The 10,140-nt window shown below is 50.3% G+C and overlaps 1 pseudogene; it reads left to right on the top strand.

The window, feature by feature from the left end:
• Nucleotides 1-3,926: 3,926 nt before the first annotated feature.
• LOC125507624 lies at nt 3,927-8,281 on the top strand (annotated as a pseudogene).
• The last annotated feature ends 1,859 nt before the right edge of the window (nt 8,282-10,140 follow it).

The raw sequence follows: 10,140 nt of genomic DNA on the forward strand, positions 1-10,140 counted from the left end.
TGGTAGTTTTCTTTAATATAGTATTATTAATGGATGATGAACAAGTATTAATACGTATATGAACAATGTCATACATACAACAAAACAACCCAACAAGCATGAGCTATCAATTCCATCCATGTTTGTGTGTTGACTAACACATGGGTTCTTGATACATATCATTATGTATTATCCTAGTACGTCCTCCGTCCAGAATTAGTTGCCGATCAAACAAATGTATCTAGATATATTTCAGTACTAGATACATCCTGTTGAGTGCATACTAATCCTGGGCGGAGGGAGTTGAAATTATGAAAGATAGTACGCAGTGTACAATACTTTTAGTTTGTAATTGATATTGGAGTCGTCCTTTCGCATGCCAGACTTACACTGCAAAATCAGGGCAACATACTTCTGTTTTCTTGCAAATGGAATGGCTAATAACTGAATATATACAAAGATAATATTGCTTATAATATTCTCTCTATCCTAGTCATACCAGGTATACAAAATAGTGTACATTAAATCTTGATCATATAGCAATACATGTTTCATACTGTCACTATAATTAATGAAACTGTTATGTCCGAAATCAATATCAATCTTAGCACCCTTGTACGTCGTGAGACCTCTTCATTCCAATGCAAAGATGCTTAGATGAGGTGCTAAGTACATTAAATGCCATAGCAACTCAACTCCCCAATGCAGAGGTGCTTTACTTGTTGTTGCTAAGCACACTTTATTTAATGAGTTAACACCTAAAGTCTTTCATGCATTGGTCAAATTGTTTCATTTAAGTGGTTTCGCGCTTGGCATTGGTTCTTTTTGGGGTCACCAATGTACTTTCTCCCCTCCTTAAATGTTGCGCCATATCATTTTTTTCACTTATGTGGCATGCTTAGCACCTATCCATGATGGAGCACCGGGAAGAGCAATAGATTGGACGTAGCTCCTGTAGCATGTGTATCTGCTAATTAAGATAAAGATACATGGGAAGATCGAAGTCCACCAGGAAACCGTAGTCTAGCACCTGGGCATAGGGCTGCTAGTGTACCCGACCATGGAGCCAGTACACGGTGGTGTACAACATGCAGTGCCGCGCGCATCATCGCTCGCATTACGTGCAGCAGCTCATGCTTCCTTCCTCGAGAAGGTCGTGGCAGCCCTTTGGGTTGATTTTGGCAGAGGTACCACATGTTCTTCCATGCTGAGTCGCAAAAGTCTGTGTACCGGTCGCAGATCGGCCGAAATCACTGTTCTGACCTTCTCGACGATCTTTGTCACCAACTGAACTTGACATAAAAGTATTTCACAATCTGACTCTTTTAGAAACGTCACAGACCGCGACGTTTCTGCTTCACATAGAAACGTCGAGCTAGCTAGTGTTGCTACTTTATATGAAAACGCCAAGATATCTAGCGTTTTTTTTCCACATGAAAATGCCAACCACTTTGACGTTTCTTCCCTATATGGCAACGCCATTGGCGTTGGCGTTTCATACGTGGCATAAAGAAATAGTACCAACTACCTGCAAGAATTGATGAATGCATGCATGCATGGTTCCTGTAGCTAGCTAGTGGTAGTGGGCTTGCATGCACGAGTTGGTGGGTGTGCTGGCGCCTCCTGGCCAGCAATGCCACTAGCCCGCACGCTCAGTCTCTTCTTTTTTTAACAAAGTTCTCTTTCTTCTGTACTCTCTAGTCTTCTAGTCTGAAGACGTATAGGAGCTAGTGCATGCATGCATGGATGGGTTGTTAAATGACCGGACAGAGGTGGTCGATTTCTTTACCGTACTCTACTCCATCTCTCTACCTGTCCTATTCAAGCTAGCTCTCCTATTCAAGCTAGCTCGCCAGCTAGAAACGCCAAAGCTAATGGCGTTTGGGCCTGGGCAGCAACGCCAGGCATGTTGGCTTTTCTATGTGGAACAAAAGCGCGAGATATCTCGGCGTTTTTATATGAAGCAATAAAGCTAGCTAGTTGGCGTTTTCATGTGAAGTAGAAACGTCAAAAGGTCAGAACAGTGATTTCGGCCTCGCAGATCGGCTGCTGCTGCGCTACGATGACACCGGCCGGCTAGATTCGTTCGGTCGTTTCCAACGCTATCCTACACGGTTGCAGTTCACCCTGCAGTCTGCCTGGCTTAGTTGACCTCAGCGCTCACATGCAGTCTCCCTGATCGAACGTGTGCGCCTGATCTTTGCAGCTAGAGGATATACTTCTCGAAGCAGCCGGAAACGATAAAAATCGAGAAGACGACGGCCGCGTGACATGGAGAGACAAGTAAGAGAGAGGTCGAGGAGAGATTGGTTTCTGTGACGAGCGTGGAGAAAGAGGAGAGAGGTAGTGGAGAGATTGATTTTTTTTTTGCTTGCAAAAGAGAGATTGTTTTTTTACAGGGTGCAAAGAGATTGATAATTTGATGATGCTTTGAACGAACTCTAGGGAAGATCTCGATGGTAATAACTCGGTCCCACCAAAAATTAGTGGCTCTTAATTTCTAATTAACGTGTGAATTTTTTGGGCGTGCCAAAAAGGTATAGATAGATAGATATACATATACATATATATGTATATTTTTTAGAATCATAGATATATATATATATGTAGATAGATAGATTAATTACCCAAGCGGGCCTTATTTCAGCGCTAATATGGAACTTCCTCCATCCCATAATACTCCTACACTAAGGCCAGTCATAATGGGGAGTAACTTAGACTAGTGTCATGCATACGACACTAGTCTTTGTTACTACCTTCATTATGAAAAGTAAAATAGCAGTAGTATCATAGATAATTATATTTATTACATTGTAGACTCATTTTGCTTTGAGCGGTGTTATGTTTACAGTAACATATTATGTTATCCAAACTTCTCTCTCCTCATTAACTATACGCCATGTAAGCAAACTTGTCTTGAAATACGCTATGTTACTTGTTAAGTTACTTTCACTATGATTAACCCAAAGTATAATCGCTCTTGTGTTGTTTTTTCTCGAATGCGCATAAGCTATCATATATTAAAGAAGGAGCTGCAAAGAAGCCAGATACAACGCCTTTCGGCCATTTCCATGCCAATCACAAAGATTAATATCCACGTTCACCCAACACACCCACCAGGCTAACTATGATACATGCTATACGTAGGCCAACCTCATACCGAAGGCAACGAGGCAAGCCACATAGCAACCAGGCCACGTCACAACCGATGCCGGAGACCTCTACGATAAGACCAAGACTCGAGGACAACGCAGACCAACGTACCCCACCCAATGCGCCAAGAAGAAGTCGGCAAGTGAACGGCAGGGCCTGAGCAGACCTAAAGACGGCGTCGTCCAGAGGGCGCTAGCGATAGTGTTATGGGACGGAAGGAGTAGTTTTTTTGGGGTGAGTCCTACACTAAAGTATGTGAAAATTCTAAACCAACGGAGTTTTACAGGCGTATTACGTGGTCTCTTCGTTAACCAATCTTCAACCCCTCTCCCTCCCTGATTTTCAGGGGGGCGTGGGCCCCTCATTATGATTTCCTCCAATCAAATGGTCCCAGCTAAAGCCTTCCCGTAAAAGTCCGTTGTCCTGTGTCCGTGTGCGAAAATTCTAACCCAACGGACTCTTACGGGCATATTACGGGGTTTGTTCGTTAACTAATCTCCACCCCCCCCCCCCCAACCCTATTTTCTGGGGATGTGGGCCCCGCATCATTCTTTCTTCCAATCAAAAGGATCCAGCTAATCTTCCCCGTAAAAGCCCGTTGTCATGTGTCCGTGCGTGTAGCAAAGCTCGTCCGTGTGTGTAGCAAAGCTCCTAAAGTATGGGACGGCGCGCATTCATAAGTACGGGACAGCGCACGCGCATTCATTCATAGGTCCAACAATGGGTGAGTCACTTGGTATAAAAGCATGGCCACGCCGCGCATTCTAAGCACAAAGAGTTGTGTAGGGCTTGGCTAAGAACCGTTGCAAAGCAAGCAACCAATGCATGTGCCTGCAACGGTGGCTTCACTGTACAGCATGCAAATGGAGGTCGTCTACCTTGGCGTAGCTCTGGTATCCTTGTGTATCGCGCTTCTTTCCAGGCGCGCACGCAGGTGGCCGGCGTCGAACGAGGCGCCGGGGCCGTGGCGGCTGCCGGTGATCGGCAGCCTGCACCACCTCGTCGGGCAGCTGCCCCACCGCGCGATGCGCGACCTAGCGCGGCGTCACGGGCCGGTGATGCTCCTCCGGCTCGGGGAGGTGCCCACGCTGGTAGTGTCGTCCCCGGAGGCCGCCCGCGAGGTGATGAAGACCCACGACATGCTGTTCGCGACGCGGCCCCTCAACTCCACCATGAGCGTGCTCACCAACGGCGGCCGGGACATCGTGTTCGCGCCCTGCGGCGACCACTGGCGGCAGCTCCGGAAGATCGCCGTCCTGGAGCTCTTGTCGCCGGGGCGGGTCCTGTCCTTCCGCGCCATCCGCGAGGAGGAAATCGCCGCCATGCTCCACGATGTCGCCGACGCCGCGGCGGCCGCGCGCCCCGTGGAGCTGCACGCGTGCCTCTCCGTGGTCGTCTCCAACATCACGGTGCGCGCCGTCATGGGTGACTACAGGTTCAAGTAGCGCGAGGAGTTACCGAAAAAAGATTTCCCCCCGCTTTGTATTCCAAAGCACCAATACCAATACAGAGCATACGCTGGGGCGAGCAGCACAACAAGCCAAAAAAAAAAAGAAAAAGAAACAATGCCAACACCGGCAGCTCGACAGACGTGAATGACCTACAACCGCTGCGCCCTCCGGAATCTACCCACTACGATCCTAGGCTCCGATCCTCCGTGAACCAAGCAGCACCTCCAGGAAGGAAACGACGCCGACGACGCTGCTGCCCGGACGAATCCTAGGGTTTCCCCCGGCACACGGAGGGTAGAGGGGAATGAAGACCACCGACACCCTCCAGGGAGGAATGGTGGCACCCGCAGGCGTCACCGCATCGGAGCCGGAAGATCCGGCAAGGATTTCTCCTAACTCCAAGCACCCCCCCCCCCCCCCCCGCCCAACCGGATCAAAGCCAACCAACCAGCTCACCGCCCACCAGCATGCGCCACCGCGATCGCAACGCCACCCACGCCGCCTCACTAAGATCGCCACCACGAGGCCAAGAGAACGAGGAGAGGAGGCGTTGGACGACGGGAGCAGCAGCGCCGTAGCCGCGCGGGAGGGAACCACCTCCTCCCCCGTCGTGCAGGAGGCTCGAGCCTTCGGCACCGTCGCGGTCGCCGTCCGGACGCAGCAGCAGGGCATACCAGGCCACCCTGGCCCGGCCAGGCCCGAATCAGGCCCGCTAAGCCCCGCCGGCCACGCTGCAGCAGGGCAGCGCCAGCACCGCCAGCACCCCAACGCCCATCGCCGCTCCCCCGCCTCCTGGGAGCCACGCCGTCGACCTGCCCCGCCGTCGGCCCGCCCAGACCCAGATGGGGCCCGAAGGACCCAGATCTGGGCCGAGCGGGCGCCGCCTAGCCGCGCCGCCGCGCTACCCCGCCGCCAACGGCGACGCCGCCGTCCAGCCGATCTCCCGCGCCGCGCCAGGAAGCCCCGCCGCCATGCCGGACCGCCGCCGCCTAGGGAACACCCCCCGGCGCCCTCCGCCCCGCGCCGGAGAGCAACCGAGAGGGGAAAGGCCAGGGGCCGTCGCCACCAGCGTCGCCCGGGCAAGGCCCGGCGGCGAACGCTGGCGACGGCGGCGGGAAGGGGGGGAATAAGGGGGAGCTGGCGGAGGAGGAGCCGGGGCGCGGCCGGTCGCCCGCGGGGGCGACGCGGTCGCGAGAGCCCGAGGGGAGGAGTTCATCCGCGCGCTCCACCGCTCCCAGAAGCTCACCGCGGGGTTCAACCCGGCGGACCTGTGGCCTTCGTCCCGGCTTGCCGGCTGGCTCGGCGGGGGCTTGCGCCGCGCCAAGGAGATCCGCGCTACCAGGAACGGCATCCTCGACACCATCATCCGGGAGCGACTCGAGAGGACGACTGAAGGTGGCGGAGGCGAGAACAAGGACCATCACCTGATGGATATGCTGCTAAGCATGCACAAGGAGGGCAGGCTCGACATGGACACCGTCAAAAACATCATCTTCGTAAGTAGCCAGAGACTCTTTAACTAGCTATACACCAGAAGCTCCCATGCATCCTCTCAGTCTCAGCAAACAAGAACGGTCAAATAACAATAAAATGTGCAGTAGCTAGTCAAATACTATGCAACTGTAAATTGTAATTGGGTTCGCGCGCGCATGCACGTAGGACATATTCAGCGCTGGCAGCGAGACGACAGTCATAGAGTGGGCGATGGCAGAGCTGATGAGGAACCCAGAGGCGATGCACAAGGCCACGGCCGAGGTGCGGCGAGCCCTGGAGGCCCGTGGCAGCGTAGAGGAGCACGCCCTCGGCAAGCTCCCGTACCTGCAGCTGGTAATCCGGGAGGCGCTGCGGCTGCACGCGCCCACGCCGCTGCTCATCCCGCGGGAGTGCCGGGAGCCATGCCAGGTGCTCGGCTACGATGTGCCGCGGGGAACGCAGGTGTTTGTCAACGCATGGGCAATAGCACGCGACGGGCGGTACTGGCCCGACGTGCCGGAGCGGTTCGAGGGCGAGGGCGCCGTGGACTTCAGGGGCAACGACTTCTCCTTCCTGCCATTCGGCTCCGGCCGGAGGATGTGCCCGGGGATGGCATTCGGCCTCGCCATCATCGAGCTCACGCTCGTGAGCCTGCTGTTTCACTTTGACTGGGTGGTCTTGCCGGGTGCGGTGGGCAAGCTCGACATAAACCCCAAATTTATTCCATATGAATCCACCATACCTTCCTATATGCGGTATCTATCTGCCGTTTCAAGTAAATTTGTATGTGCCAAACTCCAAACCTTCAAATGAAATTCTGTTTTGTATGCTTGAATAGCTCATGTATCAACTAGGGCTGTATATATCTTCCATGTTAGGTGGGTTATTCTCAAGATGAGTGGACTCCGCTCATCATTCACGAGAACATGGCCGGTAACCGGGATGCCCAGTCCCATGCTCAAATCAAATCAAATTAATTGCAAACAAAACTCCCCCAGGACTGTTGTTAGTTGGAAGCACCCGTTGTTTCGGACAAGACATAGATTGATGCTTGTTGGTGGTGGAAGAGTATAAACTTTACCATTTTGTTTGGGAACCGAATGTGTGTAGCATGGAATATATCGAGATCTCTTGGTTGTTATGTTGACAATGAAAGTATACCACCCAAAAGTACGTACTGATGGCACTATACGATATGGTATGTTGTGTATCTCAGGTGAACCAACAACGTTGAATGAGGCACTTGATGATCCAAGGTGGAAGAAAGCCATGGATGAAGAATATTCTGCACTCATGAAAAATAAAACCTGGCATCAATGTGTATGCAAAGCTTTAGCACCAACATCTTGTTCAATGTGTCAATGTGTGTGACGCTTTCTTTCATGATTTAGCTTGTCGAAAGGAAGGAGCAAGGAATCAAGCCTGAATTCTCACCAGACCTTAAGGTGATCTTGTTGCTTCTGGTTCGCATGGGAATGAAAAACTGTAAACCTGCACTCACTCCATTGTCCTCTTCAGAAAGACTCTCAGCTTATGAAGGGGATCCTCTTCAAGAGATAGAAAGTACAAGGTATAGAAGCATTGTCGGAGCATTACAGTACTTGACACTTACACGTCCAGATATCTCATTTGCTGTTAACAAAGTCTGTCAGTATCTGCATGCTCCTACCACTGCACACTGGTCAGCTGTCAAGAGGATTGTGAGATATGTAAAACACACTGTGAGCTTGGGCCTTAATTTCAGGCGTTCTAATTCTACACTTGTCAGTGCATTTTCTGATGCTGATTGGGCAGGTTGTAGTGATGACAGAAAATCAACCGGAAGCTTTGCAGTCTTCTTTGGGTCCAACCTCATCTCCCGGTGTGCAAGAAAGCATGCAACAGTATCAAGGTCAAGTACAGAGGCTGAGTATAAATCTTTGGCAAATGCCACTGCAGAGATTATTTGGTTAGAGTCACTACTTGAGGAACTGGGAGTTAAGTTAAATCGTGTCTCATGTCTTTGGTGTGACAACTTAGGTGCAACATACTTATCTGCAAATCCTGTATTTCATGCCAGAACAAAACATATTGAAATAGACTTTCACTTTGTACGTGAAAGAGTTGCAGACAAGAAACTTGAGATACGGTTCATCCCTTCCAAAGATCAAGTAGCTGATGGATTTACCAAGGCACTGCCATCAAAACCATTTGAAGAATTCAAGAGGAATCTGAACCTAGGATAGTTGATATTAAGGGAGGGTGTTAGAATTTATGTTTATCTTTACTTGTAATCTCAACCAACCATATCTTCTTCTCCCTCTCTCCCGTAGCTATCTAGGAGATCTCATTGTAACGACCTGGTCACATGCGATTGGTTCCCTCTTGCTTGTAAGCCATGAAGGAAATATGCCCTAGAGGCAATAATAAAGTTATTACTTATTTCCTTATATCATGATAAATGTTTATTATTCATGCTAGAATTGTATTAACCGGAAACATAATACATGTGTGAATACATAGACAAACAGAGTGTCACTAGTATGCCTCTACTAGACTAGCTCGTTGATCAAAGATGATTATGTTTTCTAACCATAGACAAAGAGTTGTTATTTGATTAACGGGATCACATCATTAGGTGAATGATCTGATTGACATGACCCATTCCATTAGCTTAGCACCCGATCGTTTAGTATGTTGCTATTGCTTTCTTCATGACATATACATGTTCCTATGACTATGAGATTATGCAACTCCCGTTTGCCAGAGGAACACTTTGTGTGCTACCAAACGTCACAACGTAAATGGCTGATTATAAAGGTGCTCTACAGGTGTCTCCAAAGGTACATGTTGGGTTGGCGTATTTCGAGATTAGGATTTGTCACTCCGATTGTCGAAGAGGTATCTCTGGGCCCTCTCGGTAATGCACATCACATAAGCCTTGCAAGCATTGCAACTAATGAGTTAGTTGTGAGATGATGTATTACGGAACGAGTAAAGAGACTTGCCGGTAACGAGATTGAACTAGGTATTGAGATACCGACGATCGAATCTCGGGCAAGTAACATACCGATGACAAAAGGAACAACGTATGTTGTTATGCGGTCTGACCGATAAAAGATCTTCGTAGAATATGTAGGAGCCAATATGAGCATCCAGGTTCCGCTATTGGTTATTGACCGGAGACGTGTCTCAGTCATGTCTACATTGTTCTCGAACCCGTAGGGTCCGCACGCTTAAGGTTTCGATGACAGTTATATTATGAGTTTATGAGTTTTGATGTACCGAAGTTTGTTCGGAGTCCCGGATGTGATCACAGACATGACGAGGAGTCTCGAAATGGTCGAGACATAAAGATTGATATATTGGAAGCCTATATTTGTGTTGGGTTTCGTAGTAATTTCCAAAATTTTCCTACGCTCACACAAGATCAAAGTGATGCATAGCAACGAGATGGGGAGAGTGTGATCTACGTACCCTTGTAGATCGACAACGGAAGCGTTTGGTTAATGTAGTCGTACGTCTCCACGGCCCGACCGATCAAGCACCGAAACTACGGCACCTCCGAGTTCTAGCACACGTTCAGCTCGATGACGATCCCCGGACTCCGATCCAGCAAAGTGTCGGGGAAGAGTTCCGTCAGCACGATGGCGTGGTGACGATCTTGATGTACTACTGCTGCAGGGCTTCGCCTAAGCACCGCTACAATATTATCGAGGACTATGGTGGAAGGGGGCACCGCACACGGCTAAGAATATGATCACGTGGATCAACTTGTGTTTCTCTGGGGTGCCCCTGCCTCCGTATATAAAGGCTCAAGGGGGGGGGGGTGCGGCCGGCCTAGGAGAGGCGCGCCAGGAGGAGTCCTACTCCCTCTGGGAGTAGGATTCCCCCCCCCCAATCCTAGTTGGAATAGGATTCGCGGAGGGGGGGAAAAGAGAGAGGGGGGCCGGCCCCCTCTCCTTGTCCTATTCGGACCAAGGGAGGGGAGGGGCGCGCGGCCCATCTTGGGCTGCCCCTTCTCTTTTCCACTAAGGCCCACTTAGGCCCATATAGCTCCCGGGGGTTCCGGTAACCTCCCGGTACTCCGGTAAAATCCCGATTT

Source organism: Triticum urartu, chromosome 5 (genome assembly GCF_003073215.2).
Source record: "Triticum urartu cultivar G1812 chromosome 5, Tu2.1, whole genome shotgun sequence".
Classification (NCBI taxonomy): Eukaryota; Viridiplantae; Streptophyta; class Magnoliopsida; order Poales; family Poaceae; genus Triticum; species Triticum urartu.